The 22931-nt window shown below is 33.4% G+C and overlaps 2 protein-coding genes across 2 annotated transcripts in view; one reads left to right on the forward strand and one right to left on the reverse strand.

The window, feature by feature from the left end:
- The window catches only part of LOC148276572 (glycosyltransferase 25 family member), a 100524-nt gene that overhangs the window by 31678 nt on the left and 45915 nt on the right, over positions 1-22931 (forward strand). The window lies entirely within an intron of this gene.
- Positions 1-22931, reverse strand: part of LOC148276573 (uncharacterized) — a 50213-nt gene that overhangs the window by 18462 nt on the left and 8820 nt on the right. The window contains exon 2 of the mRNA XM_088234080.1: positions 1688-1799. The gene's annotated coding sequence lies outside the window, so the exon portion shown is untranslated. The remainder of the gene's footprint in view (positions 1-1687; positions 1800-22931) is intronic.

Here is a 22931-nt window from a genome sequence, read left to right on the forward strand (position 1 = left end):
GGGGGCTGGAGAACCACAGGAATACCCTTAGAGGTCAAACATTATGTTAAGAAGAGGGCAGTGTGACATGGGGCGTTGTCATGATGGAGCATCCGTTTGCCTGCAATGTCTGGTCTCACGCGAATGACCCTTTTTCTGAGCCTTTCAAGGACGTCTTTATAAAAAAACTTGGTTTACAGTTTGTCCTGGAGGAACAAATTCTTCATGGACGATTCCCCTTCTGCCAAAAAAAACAAATCAGCATCGATTGGATTTTCGATTTGCTCATTCGAGCTTTCTTTAGTCGAGGAGAGTTTGCAGTGTGCCATTCCTCACTTTGCCTCTTGGTCTCAGGATCGTATTCAAAAATACATGATTGATCTCTTGTGATCACACGACTAAAGAAATCTTGCTCATTAGCGATTTTGTCAAGAAGATCAAGACACTTGTTTTTTCGAATCTCCTTCTGCTCAATTGTGAGGTTTTTCAGCACCATCTTGGCTCAGATCTTTCTCATGTGCAAATGTTCCTTCAAAATTTGATGAACTGTAAAACGGTTTAAATTTAATTGTTCACTAACGTTCTTAATGTTAACCGACGGTCTGATCTCACAAGAGTGTTGACACGTTCGATGTTTTCGTCGGTTTTCGAAGTTGAAGGCCTCCTTGAACGCTGTTTGTCTTCAACGTGTTCAAAAATGATTGGTGCCACCGAAAAACCTGTGCTCGGGATAAAGAATGTTCCCCATAGGCCTGTTTTAACTTTTTAAACGTCACATTCAAAATTTAATGGCACAACGTTGCTCCAAATTCCGCTGTTCCATTTTGCGTGACACACAACCAAAACACAACTTCACTAATAGCAGCCACAAAAATCACGTGGTTAACGTAAGGAGTTGAAACTCGCACTGGGCTATGGGAGGTTACTGATATACGTGCTCTATAAAGGGCAACAACGTAGTGTTGCCAGATTGCTTGCAATGTTGCCAGTCTCATTACTTTTCTGCCACACCTCGTATATGCATATGTTATATTATCAACTGTGTCACTAATCGGATTGCGAAACAAGTGAATTATGGATAAGTTTTTATTAAATACATAATTTCAATATTTATTATTCATTTAAAAAACATACTGCCATAGCAAAAGGAACATAATATATATTTTTTAAAAGCATAAATATTAATTAAGTTTTTATAACTGATGCGCTGAGAGTTAGAACAACTTGAGCGACATTTCGCATTCGTATGACCACATATCTCTTCAATTTTTTTTGAGCGAGATATTCCACAAATTTCAGTATTCTTTATAATCAATATATTTTTTAAATCAAAAACACTGCAGTAATTATGATGCTTCAGCGTTCTCTGCGTATTTAAAGTCAATTGATCAAACACCGCCAAAAATACTTAGTGTTATAATGTCAATTAAGATACAAGCATTAGTATATATTTAAAAGTTTGTTTTTGCTCTCCTGCAAAATGTCCAATTTAGACATACCACAGTGTAATTCTAAAATGCGTTTCATTAAAATTTTGGCTAAATGACTTAAATATTTATGACCTGTACTTAATACAATGGTGGTGAGTTGTAGTTAATATGATTTTCGGTTTACAAAAATAATAATTCGCAATTTACCTACCCTTTTCTTTAAAGAAATAAGAGTTCAGTTCCTATGGCGTAGTAATATTTTAGTTTGTAGCGCTTACCTCTTATTTTCTGGTACTTAGTTTCTATGAATTATTACATAAGTTCATGTAATCTTTATAGACTCGTATTGACAGTCCCCGTACATATTTTGCGGTTATAATTATCTGGCACCTGTTCAAAAAAATATTTTATTAATATCATTGTAAAAGTTATTTTAATAAATCGTTTAATAATTCATTGTGGACTTTCATCATCAAGTGCACCAATATTGAAGAACATCCTCATCGCATCAAAGCTAGGTTCAATCCCGTGCTCCTATACTTTATTCAAATACTCGAACTTTGAACGTAATTGAATGATATTATTTTTTACATTGTACAGTCCGCTTTTTGTTTACATTTATAATTTACACAAAATTATCGATTACACGATGTTGCTTTGACTGTCTGTCTTACTAAGGTTATTTACCCCGTTTTAAGACATTCAAAATATTAAAGCAGTAATCAATACATGGAAATAAAAAAAACAACGTTTTTAGAAAAAGGTAGTAAACATAGTGAAAATATAGTAAAAAACGTACAAAAGAAAACAGTAAAAAACGTAGTAAAATACATTGTAAAAACATAGTGAAAAAACAGAATAAAAATTAATAAGGATCTCCAAATTACAATAAATAAAATAAGAACATGTGTTAGCCATGTATTATTCCCTTTTCCCATCGTGTAAAAGTATTGATTTAACGTAATTTATATACAAGTACAATTATTTGTATTTTTGTATATCTTAAGCTTTATTTTCTATGAAATATGATTTGCAAATCGAATTAAAAAAATAAAACTTTTATTATATTGGTTGGTTAGAAGAAATCGCCACTTGGCAATAAACCCGCTAATGTACAATTAACATTATGTAGAAAAGGTAAATTAAATTAATAACAGCCACCGTTAAACCCTCAGACTCTCCGCGACCAATTTCACTGAAGGAAGTAGTCTTAAACTTCTTAAGCTCGTGGGACTTACAAAATTTCCATTCTTGTTTTGATATTGACCCTTGTCTAATAAACATTGTTACAAGGGACAAAGTCGTACAATCAAAACAATAAGAAATTTAAACTAGGAATAATCACTATCAGAGTCTGAAATTTCTTCAGTTTCAGTTTCAGTGCCGGTTTTAAATGTCATCGAATATTAGAGAGCTAGCGAGCCTAATTCGCTCTCTTAATTTGCCTTCGTTTCCCATATTGGCGCACTTGTCACCGGTGTTTCCGGATCCGAACTGTCATGGAGTCAGTATTATGATTTTGAGAAAGTTAAAAACTTGCGAAGATGCCGTAGAAGCTGCTGAATCAAGGTCGAAATGTAGACGAAGATCAGCTTTATGAAAAGACCAATAAATTGAAGCAAATATTTCCTTAATTCGTATAATTTGAATTTTCAACACCGTCGGCGTCGGTTGAGTTTCTATGGATTTAGTTATTGAAAGTCACAGATTTCTGAGAAAGTATTGATTTTTTTTCTCAATCCCTATTAGTTAAGCTTTCGAGAAACGCGTTTTTTCATTTACGGGGAATTTATGGACTAATCGAAACTGATTATCAGTCGACACGGTGAAGTCGGAGTGGATTGTAAATATGAATGATTAAAATACGACTTGTCATATTTTTTTAAATCATTTGAAAAAACCTGAGGAAGATAAGTTGCTAAAAAATCACATACAAAAAACGGCTATAATGAAACTGGTCCTGGTAGCACTAGTTTAAGTTGTATTGTTATACTTCTTCAATTTAAGTTTTTTAAAATATAATATTTGGGTTCTTATGATTTACCCAAATATTTATATTTTGGGGGCCTTTTTTAACGAGTTGTAAATAACTCACTATTAGGAAATGGGAATCAAGTTATGGTAAAGTGGGGAGCGAACCTCACTCCTTTGAGGTGGTAAAAAAATTAACCCTACAATGCCCAATGTAGACGATCTGCTACATACCGATAGTCTATGTATACAATTGATTTCAAACATGTTTGTCACTCGGCGACTAGTTCATCATATTGTATACACACTAGCCATTATAATTTGTTTTAAAAAGTCGCCACCAGGGTAAACCTTTTTGATAAAATTTTAAACAAAGTCAGTTGCACGTATTCTGTCAAAAGTGTAATTTAGCTAAAGTTCAAAGGGTGATTTCTTTGCTTTTTTTAAAGATTTGAAATTATAATTGTTTTCCTTACATGTTTGTATTTTTTAACATTTTAATGCCCGATGTAGCATATTGTGCACGTAAACAAAAATATTAAATGAAAACTGGATTTTTTTTCTTTCTTTATTTTTCCCAGTATTTGCATAAAAAACATACATCAAAAAATGTTTTTAGTTAGAATTAGAAACATTGGGCATTGAAGGGTTAAACAGTTATACTGCAGAAATAGCTGAAACAGTTTCATATAAATTAAACTGTTCATCATCAGCTGTCTCTTGTCCAACACTGAACATAGACCTCCCCCTTAAGTCTCCATATCTCCCTATCCTGAACCAACCGCATCCAACCACTTTCTGCAACTGTCTTATGTTATCAGACCACCTTGTCTGAGGCCTGCCGACACTTCTTCTACCCGCACTAGGTCGCCATTCGAGGACATTTTTGGTCCATCTAGAGTCTGCGGATCTGGTTACATGACCAACCCAGCTCTATTTCTGGTTTGCAGCTAGGTGGAACACATCAGTGACCTTTGTTCTCGCTCTAATCCATGTATTGGTTTTTCTGTCTCAACGAAATACCCAGCATTCTCCTTTCTATGGCTCTCTGTGTCACTGATAATTTGTGTAATTTTTTTTTCGTGAACACAAAAGTTTCACAGCCATATGTCAGTACAGGGAGAACACAAGCATTAAAATTATTTATTTTTTATCCTTTAAGTAATGTGAATACTTCGGAGATTTCAGGATATATGAGAGCTTACAAAGGCAGCTCATGCTATACCTCGTCTTTTTTCTATTTCTACCTCTTGATTATTTTTCTTGAGTTTTATTTCGTGTCCTAGGTATATATAACTATCAACCTTTTCAATGTTTTGTCCATTTACTAAAATGTTACATTAGATGTTAGATTGGTTTGCATCCGTGTCCGGAAATTTGTTCGCAAGACATTTGTTCCCGGGCTTTTCTTCGCAAAGACAATTCACCGCCAGCGACTTGTTCGCCACAGCACTTCTTCGCCGAACATTTATTCGCTATGACATTTGTTCGTTAAACATTTAATCGCAAATGCACTTATTCGCGAAATATTTTAATCCGTGGATTATTTTTAACCTTAAAGGAGGATTCAAGTTTTGCTTAAATATTTCGTACAGAACGCATTCAAGTAAAAAGGTACAAATCATGAAAGAGTGGGTAAGTCGAAATCTTTGGCTAAAAAGATAAAACGACTATCGGTACACCACTACGCAGACTACTCTAAGGGGTAAGGAGAGAGGATAGAACACCATTTTTTAACATTTCACAAACTTATTTTTTTATTTATAAATATATATTTGTTTCCACTTCGATAGTAGATAGAACGCCAAACTTCTTTATTTTTAGGGAAAATTTTTTTTTCGCAAGTAATTATTTCCTTAATGTTTGAGTATGTCCAAATGCTTGGACTTTTTTGGTTTTATTTTATAACGGTTTAAACGAGCACTAAATAAATAGTCCAGACCTTGTCTTCATGTCTCTTATGTTTGTCAATGATTAATTTTTTTAAATGTTTTAAACTATTCTTTTATTGTAATATTTAGACCCTATAAATTGTATACATGGACAATATCCGTTAATAAATAAATAAATAAACATTACAAATATAAAAATAAAAAAATCATTCTTTAAATTAATAGGACGCATTTTGCCTGGAGACGTAAGTAGAGAGGATAGAATGCCATGATTTCACATGTTTATACCAAAAACAAGTTTTTTTTATTTAAAAAAATCTTACAGCTTTTTCCAAATGGTAGGAAAAGTGGATATAACGCCATTTTTTACAGTTTTTTTCACACAAGCTTATTTATTTTTAGCATAAGCTTATTTAGGCTAGAATTTTCAAAACTTGTTTTATTTATGTCTTACCATCATGATGTGCTAATTACACAAAATAGGCAGAGATGATAGAACGCCTTACACCTACATTTTAAAAACACTTAAGATAAGAAATAGTCGAATTAACAAGGCTTATTTTCTGTTACCTGCTTGTTTAAGTGCCAAAAATAAACTTTACAAAAATTATTACAAACTCAAAACATTGTTGACTTTAATTACCCCGGTGAATCTTTGAAATTGATTTATTTTCTAACTAAACCTTCCCCAGTTTACCCAAATACGTAGGCAGAGAGGATAAAACGCCATTCTTCTACATTTTTATAGGTACCTTCATAGGTAAAATATTTGTTAATAGGAATTATGAAATCAGGCGAGAGTGTAAATCTGAGTCAAGTTTAATTGATTAGGTCAAGAAAAGGTCTCTGAGATGGTTTGGTCGTGTAGAACGAATGCATGACGTAAGAATGGTAAAACAAGTATATATGGCGAAAATGAACGGTAACGTGAGACGAGAACGACCAGGGAAGACGTGGCATGATCAGACAAACCAAAGTCTGGTCATGTCAAAAGCAGACAGAACCGAAGGGCATGTATGTCAAGATGTATGAATGTGGAAGAAGCTAGGAATAAATGCCAGGATAGAGGGGCGTGGCGGTCCATTCTCTCTTCCTACCCTTACGGGGAAATGGCGTGATGGTAGTAGTAGTAGTTGTATGTGGGCGGCCTCAGATGCGGTGTGCCGTATGTGTTGGGCAAGCTGTGGATATAAAATACACTGAAAAAACAACAAACCACCCGCTGTTTCCCCGCAAGGTAGGCAGAGAGGATAGAACTCCACATCAATTGGTCTTTTTGTACATATCTGGTTCCCTCCACATTCATCGCTGGGTTTTGTTAAATTAATATTGTGTTTTCAAAAGTTTATGGCCGCTGTAATTTTTATATACGAGGTCATACATATTTTGTTACGAACATGCATTGAGATATTTACCTTAATGCAAACATAAGAGTTTGAAGAATATGTCTCCCGTAATGCTAAAAAAACATTCAGAATCTTATCAACTCTGCCCACAGGCTAAAAACATACTCTTTAAAAAAAACCAATGGATTTTTCTTCAACTATAAATGTAATTAATGCATGCACCTATGGATTTATATGGCTTTTCTAGTTATAACAAAACAACAAGTTATCTTAACTAACACTTCCTCATTTTTTAGTATTTCTCCAGAAATGTTTTTAAAAATATTTAGAATTCAGTCAAAACGTCAGATTTCAATAAACTCTGCCAACGGGCTAAAATCCTTTTTAAAAAAAGGAACAAATGGATGTCTTTGCTTCTATGCATTAGTAATTCTATTTTAAAGTCTCTAAAACTTTTTAAAGTTTAAAATAAATATAATTATAGTATTTTTTCAATAAAATACACATGCTATTACTATATGAATACATTATAAGAATAAAAACATAAAGTATTAAAACCTATTTGTCCCGATAAACTAAAATACGGAAAAAAATGTTCCCTAAAACTGAAGAAGTTTGACGTTCTATCCACTCTGTCTACCCTTTCAAGAAATTTGGCATGAAATATTTTCGAAAAAAAAATATCTGCCAAGATACCGGCGCGCGAAGTGGTGAAAAAATATATTTATAAATAAAAAAAATAAGTTTGTAAAATGTTTAAGAATGGCGTTCTATTCTCTCTCCTTACCCCTTAGAGTAGTCTGCGTAGTGGTGTACCGATAAGTCGTTTTACCTTTTTAGCCAAAGATTTCGACTTACCTACCCTTTCATGATTTGTACCTTTTTACTTGAATGCGTTCTGTACGAAATATTCAAGCAAAACTTGAATCCTCCTTTAAGGTTAAAAATAATCAATGGATCAAATATTTCGCGAACAAGTGCATTTCCGATTAAATGTTTAACGTACAAATGTCATAGCGAATAAATGTTCGGCGAAGAAGTGCTGTGGCGAACAAGTCGCTGGCGGTGAATTGTCTTTGCGAAGAAAAGCCCGGGAACAAATGTCTTGCGAAAAACTGTTGGCGAATAAATTTCCGGACACGGATGCAAACCAATCATGTAGATTTTACGTTTATTTCTGAAATAAAGTCATAATAACGAAAACTGAAGAAATGGACGAAAGTGTCTTTTAATAATAATTATTGATTCAAATAGAGACTATTTTTTTTCCAATTTTACTATACGGTATTCGGGTTTTTAACGCTATTTATGATAAGATGCAACCTGAATCCAGAGACACTAAAATATGATAAAACACGTGTCTTATAATTGACGAAATACGGTATATTATATTTTTGGGCTGGTACACCAACCCTTAGTTAGGTTAGGAGAGCAATTGAAAAATCTAGAGGCTATTTTCCCCGGTAGCAGCCATGAAATGTGTATATGTAAATGCGATATCTTAGGCGAATGTGTGGTAACATTATGTACGGTAAGCGCACAAATGTCGAGATCCGTGCATTATGTAAGGCTGAGACTAGCATTATAGACTATTAGACTAGCATTAAAATCGGGTTGTGGTCCTGTGGCTAGTGTCTCGGACTCACGGACCAAAGGTCCGTGGTTCGAATCCCACTCTACCCCAACTCGATTCCATTTTCTAATAGTGAGTTATTTACAACTCGTTGAAAATGGCCCTCAAAATTGAATATTTGGGTAAATCATAAGAACGCAAATATTTATTTTCTATTAAAAAAAAAAAAATTATCCACAAAATCAAGAAAAAGATGCTGCAATGGTTTGGACACGCATACAGCGAAAAAATACCTGAAAAGATTAACAATGCGAATATTGATTTTTGCTGAAAACGAGGAAGACAGAAAGAAATGGCATGATAAATTACAAATAATTGAAAAGGGACATGTCAAAAGTAGGAATTATCGTCGTGTGTGTATGAGAAGATGTATAAATGTAGAGGAAACGAGGTTTGTCTGCAAAGAAAGCTTGCCCACCACATGTCGCACACCGCATCTGAGGACATGTTTCCTTGGCGGCGCCCACGTACGCCGAAAAAATTGGTCGTTGCCGAACGAGAAAAGCTGCTCGAAGGAGCTCTCTGTAATCTGGTAGCCTTATCATCATCTTTGTGCTTGAATAAGGTAATCCAGAAGTGCATAATATGCACTTCATTGGATTGAGAAAAGAGGGAAGTGATTTTTTAAAAATTAATTTATACTTTAACAATGTTTGTATTCTTTTTTTATATACATAATAAAATTCCCTCACTGCGTTGTCTCGTGCCGAGGGAAACATTTTACAATAAGTAAAACATGCTTTAAATTAGTTATTCAACAAAGTTAACATATTAATAAAATAAAAACGTAATTAATCTAATTAAACTAATCATCATTAACACAACAAGCAATATAATAAAATAATCATTAAAAACGTACCCAATTTATATAGACCTGTATACCAAATTTCACAAACACTACACACATTTTTACTTATTTGTCGATCCGTGCGCAACCCACCTCCAATATCTATTTCTTAATAGCAATTTTATATTGTGAGTACTTATAAATTGTCCTTTGGATAATGGAAGTAGATTGTACACTTTAACCGAGTAGTAGGCTTATCCTCTTTAACCGAAAGTTGTATGAATTTTTATTTGTTTTTGCATTTCAGGGTGGAGTATCTAGTAACTATTGTATTTGTGGAAGGAGTTATGGAAGGTAGAGAATAATGTTTGTGTGCGTACAGTAACAGAGCTTTTACATAAAGTTGTTTTACAGATGTTACATTCAGATTTACGAATATACCGAGGGAGCTAGTTCTGATAGCTAGCTCTTAAGATAATTTTGATGGAAATCTTCTCGTTCGGGAAGGGTTATTTTTCTTTGTTTCCTTCAATCCTTCAGCGCTTAAAATCATCTTGGGTTATCCCCGGTCACTGGACTACGCAGTTTTTATCAGGTCATGGTAAATTAATAAAAAATATTTGTTTTTCATATTGTTAATTCCCCTTCGTGCTGCTGCGGATATCCTAATCAATATTCTGAACACATCATGTGGTCTTGTCCTTTTCCCCCTCTCTATGATTACTGAATGGAGCTTCTCGCTACTATCCGTGGCCCTGTTATAGGTCCTGTCAGATAAACAGATGTGGTGGCTTCCAAAAGTAATTTCAAGGCTTTTAAACAGTTTTGTAATCATTTCGGCGAATTGATCATGTCCAATTAATTTAATCCCTGTCTGTGAAGAATTCACTTTCCTCTTTTCTCAATCCAATGAAGTACATACTATGTACTTCTGGATTACTTTCTTTCAGCACAAAGATGCCAAGGCTATCAGATTATAGAGAGCTCTTTCAGGCAGATTTTCTCGTTCGGCAACGAGCAAATTTTCCGTGTATGTGGGCACCGCCATGGAGACTTTTGTCCTCAGATGCGGTGTGCGGTATGTGGTGGACAAGCTGTATTCAAAGACAGTAATATGGCGTTCTAACCCCGTTGGAAAACAGCGTGATGGTTTGGTTTTTGTTTGTTAAATATTTATTTATAAACGGACATTGTCCATGTACACAATTTATAGGGTTTAAATATTACAATAAAAGAATAGTTTAAAACATTTCAAAAAAGAAGCATTGACAAACATAAGGGACATCGAGACAAGATCTGGACTATTTATTTAGTGCTCGTTTAAATCGTTGTAAACTTAAACCAAAAAAGTCCAGATCTTGTCTTGAGTTAACAATACGACAAAGACGGGTCATTGGAGAATTAAGGCCATAGTTTGTTCTATGCTGATCGATGAACAGTATTTCATTGTTTCTCAATCTACGAGTCGGAATATTGAATTTTACTTGTCCCAGTAATGATGGAACATCGATTATGCCATTTAGTATGCCGAACATATATATGGATTATTAGTTCTGCGTTTTTGTAGACTAGAAATATTTAACATTGACTCTATTTCAGCATAAGAATAATTATCTCTCTCTCGTCCGAGCATCCACGCTATTTTTCGAAGCAAGCGATGTTGGACTGATTTATGCGATTGAAATGGGATGGAGACTAACATCAAGAAGTATAATTATTATATTGTGTAAACCATTTTTAATGTTATATAAGTAGGAAATATTGTATTTGATTAAAAATGTACTATAGTATGCACGAAATTTAAAAACATCGAGACAGAGGCACTAGGGTAGGGATATCCTGTACATGCACATCTATAGATTGCACTCTCTCCCTGCCTTTAATTCTGATATTTTTTTTTTCATAAATAGCAAAGTAAAATCGTTAACACAGAATGGCGGATCCAGATCGGAGGTGCGTTTTCTCTTCAGACTAATAACGCGCCATCGCTTATATAGATACAGCCGCCTATTCGGACAAAAAACATTCTATGATTATTAATCACGAAATTAGCTACAGTTTGCAGCACTATAAAATCGAAATAACTTGCATTATTCGAACGCTATAAAAATCTCTTTGACTTTTTGTATTTTGCTTACCTACGCTTAAATTGTACCAACTGTCTTAAGTTTTTTTGCCTAAAACTGTTATAACTTTTCAAACACATTTAATCATGTGCCTACCTACTTTAATGTAATATTTTGTGTTTATTTATGTATATCTATGAATCTTTGTCGGCCTCGTGGTGTAATGGTCAGCGCGTTTGCCTACCATGCGAGAGGTCTCGGGTTCGATTTCCGATATGGTTGATATGAAATATTTATTGAAAAGGGTGTTTTCACACCGGAATATTATATAGTCCCTGGACTGGCACCTGAAGCGTAAGACTGATCATTTTACCTAATGTAACAAATAAATGCTCAAGATACGCTACGATTGGCGTATCAATGCAGTGCCCTATGCACAATTAGGCGCGGAAAGGGAATGATGATGACGATAATAATGTTTCATGCGTTTCTTGAAGGTGGCTTTTACGTGGGCACAATTCCATGAGGAAGTTCAGTGGTTTTTTATTGTTTTTTTTATTTGTTAAGTCTATCAAACTAGTGCAATTTTTTTTTTTCATATTTTATGTATTGTATTATCAGCGCTACGATTTTTTAAAGTTTTGCATTTCTGAAATAACTCCGCGTGTGACGTCAGAGGTTCGTTTCCGCTTATTCTCATAGAAATCATCCCATTGGTCCATCCATGGTAAGCAAACCGGAAATCTTCCATAGCTCTCATATGATAGGTTGATTCATATGAACCGGTGACGTCATTCAAAGTAGTCCGCTTTTTAACAAAATATTTTTTGATTATTTTTTCGTAACTTTTCAGGAAACCTTGCCAGACAATGTAATGCTCCAAATTTACCGCGCGTAAGAAAACATTTATTGCATCCAATTTCCCGTAGGGCTGAAGTTCCTTATTGTAGGGTTATTCTAAATTATATTTCTATATTTCCTCTCTTTTTATAATAATAAGGATAGCCCGCAATATTTATGAGCAAAGCTAAGCACAGCGACAAATCCGTCCATTAAATATCTGTTGGGAACCAAAAATTTGCAATGCTTTTATTCTATGCAATAGAGTGAAATGATATCCCCGTAAGCGGGCAGCGCGTTATTACTTTGAGGTTTCTATCTCCGGTTTAATATGAAATGTGATTTTAAAACGCTACGCTTTTGAATATCGCTTCACAGAAATCAGCTAATACATTTAAAAAATACATATTGCGTTTACAGGACGCGTCATGCCATTTACGTGAATTCTGCGCTCAGACGAAATTCAGTACAGGTCGCTTTTGTACTGAAGTTCATAATGAAAATTTAGTTCCTGGGCTATTCATTTACCCGGACTATAATTCAGATCACTCAAAACTGTATATTGTGATGTTACTCCCCAAATGCATTGAAATTAATATTGATTTAAATACATCAATTTCAAATGCAATAAGTTAATGTTTGCATTAGACATCAATTATTACTAACATATTCCAAGAGATGAAGAAATCTACAGGGCTTATGACCTGTCAATAGCTGGTTTAAGTGGCCACTTTACACACTGTGTAACATTCACCATTCTGCCCATATTTGAACATCTATATTCCTTCAATCCTTTCATCTGTTGATGTTTGTAAAGTTAAAGAGCTGAAACCAGCGAATGTTACACAGTGTGTAAAGTGGTCACCTAAACCAGCCATTGACAGGTCATAAGCCCTGAAGATGCCTAGACTTCTATATTACCTTCTCTTAAACGTTCTTCATCTTTGTTGTAATATGTTAATATAAACAGCTCCCCAGGGGGTTGAATCCAGTTCTTGTCTACAAAAATTTGGACAAACTCAAAATATTGTTGAGCAATTATTACCGTTAATTTTTTTGTTCAAAAGTTCAAATTAAAAAATATTGACCGGACCGACATATCAAAAGGATGGACAACCACTTTACTCTATTTATTATTTTTTTATTTATTTCAAATTGAGTTACACTGGCAGGAAATAAAAGAAAAGTTGGCCCTTCGGGTCTTTAGGATCTTGGGCACCTAGAAAAATCGCCTCTTTAGGCTTCACAATTATTTTTGTTGTTCAGAGTAATATATATGTAGGGAATAAAAAATAATCTATCACTCAAACTCAAAATAATGCTACCAAAACCACACAAATTAATTAATTGATTCATATAAAGATACATATTACAAAAAAATAAAATAATAAAGTATGCAAAGAATTTAGTACATCGAGCCAAGTAATAAGTTTGAAATTTGTAAATATATATAGGCACAAAAAGTAAATAGTAAAAGAAACCCAACAAAAAAGAGAACTCCTTAACATTATTTATGGTTTGTCTGATGTCTGATGTCTGATGTCCGAGTCACAAAAGTAATGTATTGTTCAAGGAATTGTAAACAGCTAGACGATATTCCCATCTCAAAAATGTTTTCCCTCTCTGTTGCGATAAATTTAACTATTGTTCAAGGGTACAATGAGTAACCTGAAGAAATAAAAGATATATTTATTTATTTTTCAAGAATTAACGGTACAAGTACCTTTTACATTACATACATACATAAGTATTTACAGTGGAGTATATACAGTAACAACTTTTTCAATGCTTACTTAGAAAGAACACAATTAAAATATTGATTCCACACTAAAATGTTTTACAAGTAATTGTTTACAAACTGGAAATTTCAATAAAAATATGTCACCTAAATCCGAATGTTTATTACCCAGCGCATGTAGACAATTCAGTACTGAATTTCTAGAATATATTGAGATATGATTGTTGCAGTGATAAAGTTGAACTAGCCTTGTCACTCCAACTGGTACTTTAAAACCAATGAGGGCCAAAATTTCAGGGCTGTCCAATACTGAATTAACGATTTTAAATAGAACTAATAAATCATTAATAGTTCTCCTGTCCCTTAATTTAATCAAATTTAATATATTTAATATATAATCATAGTTACGAAATTCATTACGTATTCCTAATTTAAAATTAACATATCTCAAAAACTTATTCTGAACTATTTCTATGGTAATTTGGTGAGAGGCATAATAAGGGCTCCATATTGTAGAATTATACTCCAAGATGCTTCTCACCAAGGAGGTGTATAAAATTTTTAAAGTGTTTATATTTTTAAAGTCCTTAGTGATGTGCAAAATAAACCCAAGCTACTTCAAAGATCTACTACTAATATCATTAAAGTGATTGATAAAAGACAATTTCTGATAAAAAATCACACCCAAATCCCGCATCTCAGTAACTGAATCCAATGCAGTGTTACCGATTGAGTAGTCAAATAAAATAGGATTTTTCATCCTGAAAAATCTCATGATATGGCATTTTTTTATATGCAATTGAAGGTTGTTAATAGAACACCATACAGATAACTTATCTAAATTATTTTGCAATATAGCACAATCATCAACATTGTTAATAGTCCTTAAAATCTTCACGTCATCTGCAAACAATAATACTTCGACTACTTCAAATATGTCAACTATATCATTTATAAATATTAAAAACAATAATGGGCCCAGGTGCGATCACTTTGAAACTCCGCTAGTAGCAAGAAAAGGATTTGACAAAGTATCACAAAGTATATTGAATAATTGAAATATTCAAATTACGTTTTTGAAAAAAGTTGGTATTAAATTAATGTTATTAAGAGTTTATATATAATTTTTCTTCGAGTTAACAGCTTTACAGAAAAATATTTACATTTATATAACAACTTTAAAAGCTATTTATAGGTTTATACCTTTAGTCATATTTTTTTACAAGCTTTAAAGTATCTATGTATATAAACTAGGAATTGAACACAATAAAAATAAAATAAAGAAAACTGAAATAAGAAGTATGGTTTGCCATAAATAAATATATTTGTATTGCAGCAATACACACCCGTCTTATGTTCTATTCACCTTAAGTTCCGAAACTCAATTTTTGTCAGGAAATATGAAGCAGCGTAAAAAGGCGCGACATGCACCTTTGAATTCATTTAACCGGAATAGTCTTTCTTTTTTACTCTACTGCGCGTTTTGCACGGCAATGTTGACTCAATAACGTTCATTTTTCAGAACACAATATCAAACTGTCGTTCTATGCAGTATGATCTCCATTTAATTTTACCTCACTGTAAGCATTACGATTTTCAATGCAGTTTCTAGCAGTGCGCCGGTATACGTTTATTCTTTAATAAAATAAATCAATATCGACAAAGTCCTTTTTATAAAAATAAGCAACTGCGTTTTGATTGTTTCTTATACTAGATGTCTCAACATAAAATAGCTGGTTCTATCTCGTTGCGAGCCGAGGGACGTGAAAGTGAATCCTCTCGAGAAGCTGGGGGCGATCCGGGACGCTATTTACTATGTTGTAAACTAAGAGGGTGTCAGTTATTGTTCTTCTAGACTCAAGGGTGTCGAGTTTATGATATCTCCCAGCTTCATGATAATTACTAAAATTTTAGTTTTGACGATAGTTTATATGCTTTAGAAATATGTTTTGTATTAGTTTTTAACGGGGAGTGACGTGAAAAATTCTAAAATGTGATATTTTTATGGGACATTTAAAGTACTTGCAGTAGCCCTTGCCAAATTTAAAAATACATGGTAAAAATTTGAATTTTCCTCTAGGTCTCAATATCTTTCTTCTTTTTTAAATGTTTATCTTGTAAATTAGTAAAAAAAATTCTCAAAGATCATAAAATCATTGAAAGCAGTCAACGTTTATAGAAGTATTTAACGTATTTGTAAACATGGTACGGCCTTATTTTTTAGTTTATCGTAATACTTAAATCTTCTTCTAAGTCTCAATATCTCGGACCCGACAGACGTTGTCCTGCCCGAACGTTGGCTTGCCTGCTATTAGCTTGGATTTTTTAAAATAGATAAATAGGTACTTAGGTACTCGTTTATGTTTGAATTTTAAAACTAAAAATTATTAACATTAAAATATTGAATTAAAGTAAGTACATAGATACAAAAATGGTGTAAAAATTCCATGCAAATCTTCATACAAGAATTTCAAACGACGATTCATTTACGTTCCACTTGCCGAGGACGGTGGCGGTGGACGCCTCCAACACGAGTCCACGGAACTTTTTTCAAACAAAAAATACGGTATTTTTATATACATACGCAAATAATCGCACAATAGGGAATCGTAGAAACATGAATAAGATAAACAGAAGCAAGCAGAACTTGAGACTTCTTCACATCTCTAGTAGAAACAGTATGTGATTTATTTGATATTATATGATAGGCGGCCTCCGTGGTGTAGTGGTCAAGACGCTTGACTCACAGACGGAAGGTTCCGGGTTCGATTCCCGGTGAGAACACAAAAAAATTAAATGTGATTTTTCTCAAGCCTGGGTGTTCTGTGATGTAATTCACCGCTGTAATTGGGCCTCCTGGCCTGTTGTGGTGCAAAAATAAAATAAAATAAAATAAAATAAAAATATTATAGAATATGAAATATCGTTTCAATTCATAGGGTTATGGGCCTTCTTTTTCTAACGGACTTTAAGTAATGAAAGAAAATACTTAATTACCCTGTAATTATTTTTAAAAAAGTATCGATAAATATTTTTTTATGTAAATAGAATTATTTATCTGTATGTGAATTAATGATATAAATAGTACCAATTTTGACAACTGTCTGCTAGTTTTGTATTTCTATTTCTTTCAAACCAAATCATCGAAAAAGTTGAAAGTTTCAAATATCTAAAATTATGTATTATGGAAAATGGGAGTTCTTAAAAAAGCTGAGAGTGCGACTAGTAATAGCAAGTGCTGCATTTAATCGTATAAAAACCGTCTGGAGATCTTATATTCACTTAGTAAAAATCAAATGTCGCCTGTATAACGCCTGCACAATACCTATTATGCAGCTCTATGGATATGAATCGTGGCGCCTTACTAGTACCCACAGCGATGAATGAAAAAAGATGACGAATTTTGAAAAATCCAGGCTAGAAAGAAAAACGGAAATCAAAGAACCTAGTTACATTATAGAGGCAATCGAAAAAATAAAATAAAATAAAGAAATAGCTTACAAACGGAAAAAGCAGTAACGTTTCTAACAATATCTCTAAAATCGAGCAAAGGCGCAGAAGCAAAAAAAAATGTTATCTAACTTTTCGTTTGTACGAGTATGGGATATGTTTTGCTCTACGACAGGGAGAATATCGTTCGCGCATATTTTCTGGGGCCGTCCTACTGCTCTTTCACTATTTTTTGGTCTTTACTTTAGAACTCTGCGTGCCTATTACAATGTTCCCTGCCTCGCGACATGATCTGCCATTGCCATTTCAATTTCAATTTCAATGCGTTCTATTATATCGACAACTTAAGTCCAGCATCTGATTTCTTCATTTCCGATCTTATATTTCAGACTTATGTTATAAATACAGTTCTGATAAGTGAAATAGAACAACACTCTTGGTTGGTTTGACCCGATGGCTACTCTCAGGTAAAAATCCCGAAAAAGGAAGACCTTGTGGTGATTGCCGCGTTCGCCTAATATGATTTAAGTCCTGGGTTCGATTCTACGGAGGGTCAAAATACAGAGTTTGTTTGACTTAAATACTTCACTGTTACCTGAAGCGTAAGACTGATCATCTTCACTTCCTGTAATAGATTATCAAGATACTCTGAGTTTTATTCAAAAATGCAGTTTTCTATGCTCCTCTGGGTGCTGATAAGGGTTTGAAAGTGACGGTATTTTTTATTAGTGTATTTGTACATGGATTTTTTTTTAGATAAATAATTATCAACTATTTATCAATTACTAGCTGAACCCGGCCACGTTTCGCTGAGGCTTTGTCTGATATTAATTATCAGGAGAGTAAATAAAAATAGTCTAGCAACTATGCATTTACCGAAAAAACACATTGCTTAATTGAATATCTATATTTGTGTTGCTGTGCCTATGCTGTAGAATATGAGGAAAGAAAGTAACTGTGGTAAAAATTTATAAAATGGCAGCACTGTGTAGAATTGTCATTCAGTATTTATTAACTATGCTAAATTATGAGTAAATTTAATAAGAATAGCATGTTCCTTTTCCGTTTCCGTTGAAACTTCCTAATAAAAAATATATGGAACTACTCTTTGCTAAAATGTAATGCTCTGTAAAAAAATTGAGTCAATCCATTGATTACTTTCCAAGATTTGCGGCCTCAAACATACGGAACATATATTTTTATAACATACTGGCGGACCCGACAGACGTTTTCCTGCCGGAATGTTGGCTTGCCTACTATTAGCTGGTTGAACAAACGTTTTTTTGACTTTTTTCAGCCATTTATATATTCGTAATAAGGGTTAGTTTTTCGCTTAATCTCCTCACGTGATTGGCTAAAAGTCCCCGTCGTGCTCAAATCAAAATTGTGCAAAAATCACTGCTCTAGTGCCATAATTCAGGAAGAAAATACGAGAATACGTGTTAATGAAGAAAAGTCAGCGCGATTTACCCTGAGCCCTTTAAAATAATGACACTCACCCATGCGAATCGCGAATTTAGTCATTCTTTAATGAATTAACTATAATTAATTAAAATGCCTGATTATGTCGTAAAAGTGTGCAAAAACTGTTCGGATAAAAGAAAAAAGACGTTTCATTGATAAGTTGGTACCGAGGTACTTGTTTATGATTGAATCCCAAAACTGAAATATTCCCGATTTATCTCCTCATGTGATTGCCTAAGAGTTCCTGTCGTTCTCAAATCAAAAGTTTGCAAAAATCACTGCTCTAGTGTCATAATCCAGGGAGAAAATACGGGAATACGTGTTAATGAAGAAAATTCAGAGCGTGATTTACCCTAAGCCCTCTAAAATTATAACACTCAACCCATGCCCAACGTGAATTTAGTCATTCTGCAACCGCTTGCCATGTTTTGACGCGAGCTTGACATTTAATTCGAAACCAAAATAAATACAAACTAAAATGCCTGATTGTGTCGTGAAAGTGTGTTGAAGCCGTTCGGATAAAAGGAAAAAGACTTTTCATTGATAAGTAGGTACTTGTTTATGTTTGAATTCCAAAACTAAAAAATATTAATATTTGCTGCTATAAGGTGGATCAGCAAACGTTTTTTTTCGTAAAGAAGGACACGTTATTTAATTTTGCCTTTTTTTAGCTATTTAAACAGAGATATAGAACATTTTAGAGAAGGTAATATAGAAATCTAGTCATCTACAGGGCTTATTACCTGTCATTGCTTATTACACTTTACACACTGTGTAACATTCACCACAGATGAAAGAAATGAAGGAATATAGATGTTCAAATATGGGCAAAATGGTGAATGTTACAGTGCGTAAAGTGGCCACTTAAACCAGCCAACGACAGGCCGTAAGTCCTGACTTATTTATTACCATCTCTAAAATGTTCTTCATCTCGGTTGCAATATGTTAATATTAACAGCTCCCTAGAGAGTTGAATCCAGTCTTTGTTTACAAAAATTTGGACAAACTCAAAATATTGTTCTTAATAAGGGTTAGTTTTTCGTTTTATCTCCTCATGTGATTGGCTAAGAGGCCTCGTCGTGCTCAAATTAAAATCATGCAAAAATCACTACTCTAGTGCCATAATTCATGAAGAAAATACGAGAATACGTGTTTATGAACTAAAGTCAGATCGCATTTGACCCTAAGCCTTCTAAATTTATGACTCAACTCATGCCTTACACGAATTAGTCATTCTTCAACCGCCAGCAGGGTTTTGACGTGACCTTGACATTTAATTTGAAATCAAAATAAAATAATGAACTATGATAAACCAGATCTTGTTTTCAGTTTCAGGTCAGAATTTTTTATTTTGTCCGAGCTTAAATTTTATGTAGCTGTATTTTATTTCACTTGTACCTGTATATTTAGTACAAGAAAATGTGTTTAACATTTTTGGAATGGGCTGTATAATTTCGTCAATAAGAAAATTTATAAATAATAATAAAAGAAAAATAAATGTATCGTGGAAGCGTGCAAAAACTTTCCAGATAAAACGAAAAATACTTTTCATTGATATGTAGGTACCTAGGTAGGTACTTGTTTATGATTGCATTCCAAAATTAAACATTTTTAATATTCAAATATTGGATTTAATCTTAGAGTATATACCTTGGTACTTGTTTATGGTTGAATTCCAAAACATGAAATAATATTTTTTCAAATAACTCTGTTGGATGCTCGATTCTTTCGACCTCGGGACTGTAAACAAGGCCTGCCCTCTCGCGATACGCGTGGTCGAAGAAAACAGGGAACGTTGGATTTTATGTAAACTATTTGACGTTATGTTTTTATGTGTCAATCCTGGAATAATGAAAGGTGTAAGGACTTACGGTTTCCTCCCTTTGCCACTGATCCAGAAAAACACCGTTTTCGTTTGCACAAATTTGTTTTTACTTTTCGTGTATGTTTTTGATGATTTAAATCACTGTTACGCTCGCGGTACGTTTTTCGTTGTGTTCACGCGTGTTGGTTTCTTGATTCAGTCAGGGAGGGAGGTACATTGGAATTCAAAACAAGGACCACCGGAATCAAAGGAAAGAATGGCTTGACACTTGAATAAAAAGATAATGAATCCAAATAGTTTATACATCATTTACAAGGGCAGCATTTGACGAGAATGCATATACTCAAAAATTGGAAGGATGTATTTTTTTTAAAAATAAAATAATTTGTATTTAAATGTATACCAACGATATTCGTTTTTCATGGATCCCATTCAGATGCTTTTCTTAAATTCCTTTTGATTTCTGCCCATTTATATCTTTTTACTGAATTTTTGGTAATAATCAAATATGATTAGTTTCATTTTATATATTTTAGATAATCGCATTCCTACATATAGTGCACCCGGTTTTTACATACTTTCAAGGCACAATCAATTTTGGTTTCGAATTAAATGTCAAGCTCACGTCAAAACCAGCTGGCGGTTAAAAAACGACTAAATAAGCACTGGACATGACTGATTGTTTGAGCATAAGCATGAGCATTAAGTGTCATAAATTTGAAGGGTTCAGGGTGCGTCTATGTGTATTAATAGGTCAATAGTTTTATTTAAGAAAATCGAACTTGTGTCTATGGTTATATAAAAGCATTATGAAGTTAAGTTTTGTAAGTATACTTAAAAGTAACTTGATCTGACTTTTCTTCATACAAACTTTTTTTGTATTTGCACCTTGGATGATGGCACTAAAGCAGTGATACCCATTATGAATATTAACCATTGACGTGTCTCAATAGTTTTTCTTTTTTGATAAATTGTTTATTATGGGAACTAGAACCATTTAAAAACCCCTGAAAACGTCCAGTTTTATATGCGGTTTTCCGGTTCACGGTATACAAATACAATAACTATTTTTGAAAAACAGAAAACGTTCCTATTCAGAAAAAATTATTTTGTTCTCTCTCTTAAAAAAATAACAAAATCGATTCAGATTTGAGGTGCGGAAAATGAGACAACGAAACGTCGATTTTGTCTCAGTATCGGGGAGGCATCTGCAAGACAGTGACAGAAAAACAATGTTCAAATACCTATTTATCAAAGTTCTCTGTCACCGCATATACTCACAATTTATGCAATCCGAAACTCAAAAATAATCATGTATATATGCAATCATGTATGTAATAATTATTAATGTCGTAATAAAACTTTCTTTTTCATACAATTTTTTCTCTATTTTTGATGTGTATTATTATTTATTATTATCTTTTTCTGAAATTGATGTATCAAATATTTTTGTGTACCAGATATTATGTTATTATCTTATATATACTTACTGTAAACTAATTTTTATTATTTGTTTTTGACAATAATTTGTTGATACCATTTTTTTATACTTAAAAGTATACGTAAATGTAACAACAATGTTTGATTATGTCCAAATGCTTGCAGACTGGCTGCATTTCCTCCCTAGGGAGTTGTTCGTATTTAAATTTATTTCAACAGAGAGGGAAAAAGTTTTCGAGAAGGGAATATGGAAGTCTAGGCATTTACAGGGCTTATGACCTGTCATTGGCAGGTTTAAGTGGCCACTTTACACACTGTGTAACATTCACCATTCTGCCCATGTTTGAACATCCACATTTCCTCAACTCTTCCATCTTTGTGAAGTAAAAGAGCTGAAACCTTTATCACGTGGGTGAGATTCATCCGGCTGAACCAAATCACCTGCTAGGCAACGCCTGGAAACAATTTTCCAATTTTTATACTTCTTCTTTTACCAGGTAGTAATTTAACAATGTTTGATTATGTCCAAATGCTTGCAGACTGGCTGGATTTCCTCCCTAGGGAGTTGTTCAGTTGATAAAGGTTTCAGCTCTTTTACTTCACAAAAGTCAACAGATGGAAGAGTTGAGAAAAGGTGGATGTTCAAACATGGGCAGAATGGTGAATGTTACACAGTGTGTAAAGTGGCCACTTAAACCAGCCAATGACAGGTCATAAGCCCTGTAAATGCCTAGACTTCCATATTCCCTTCTCGAAAACCTTTTCCCTCTCTGTTGAAATAAATTTAAATACGTAAATGTATTTATTTTTTTGTTCAAATTCTTTACAAGTTATTTACAATTTGCTTTTTAATTCAATTACTTTTTTTATATCCTCTTTTTTTTTTTCTTTTTTACTATGTAAAGTTTCACTTTTTATTTTGCATGGCAGTATGCTTTTTATTGTTTCTACATGTATACAAAAAAGCGTTGTTTATCTTTTAAATTTTTACTCACTATGTTTGTTCTTACCTGTATATTTTTTAAAAATGCCCCTTGGGCGTATTGTAAAATGAAATTTATTTATTTATT

The sequence above is a fragment of the Micrasema longulum genome, unplaced genomic scaffold, assembly GCF_059751315.1.
Source record: "Micrasema longulum isolate JH-2025_06_02 unplaced genomic scaffold, ASM5975131v1 h1tg001192l, whole genome shotgun sequence".
NCBI lineage: Eukaryota > Metazoa > Arthropoda > Insecta > Trichoptera > Brachycentridae > Micrasema > Micrasema longulum.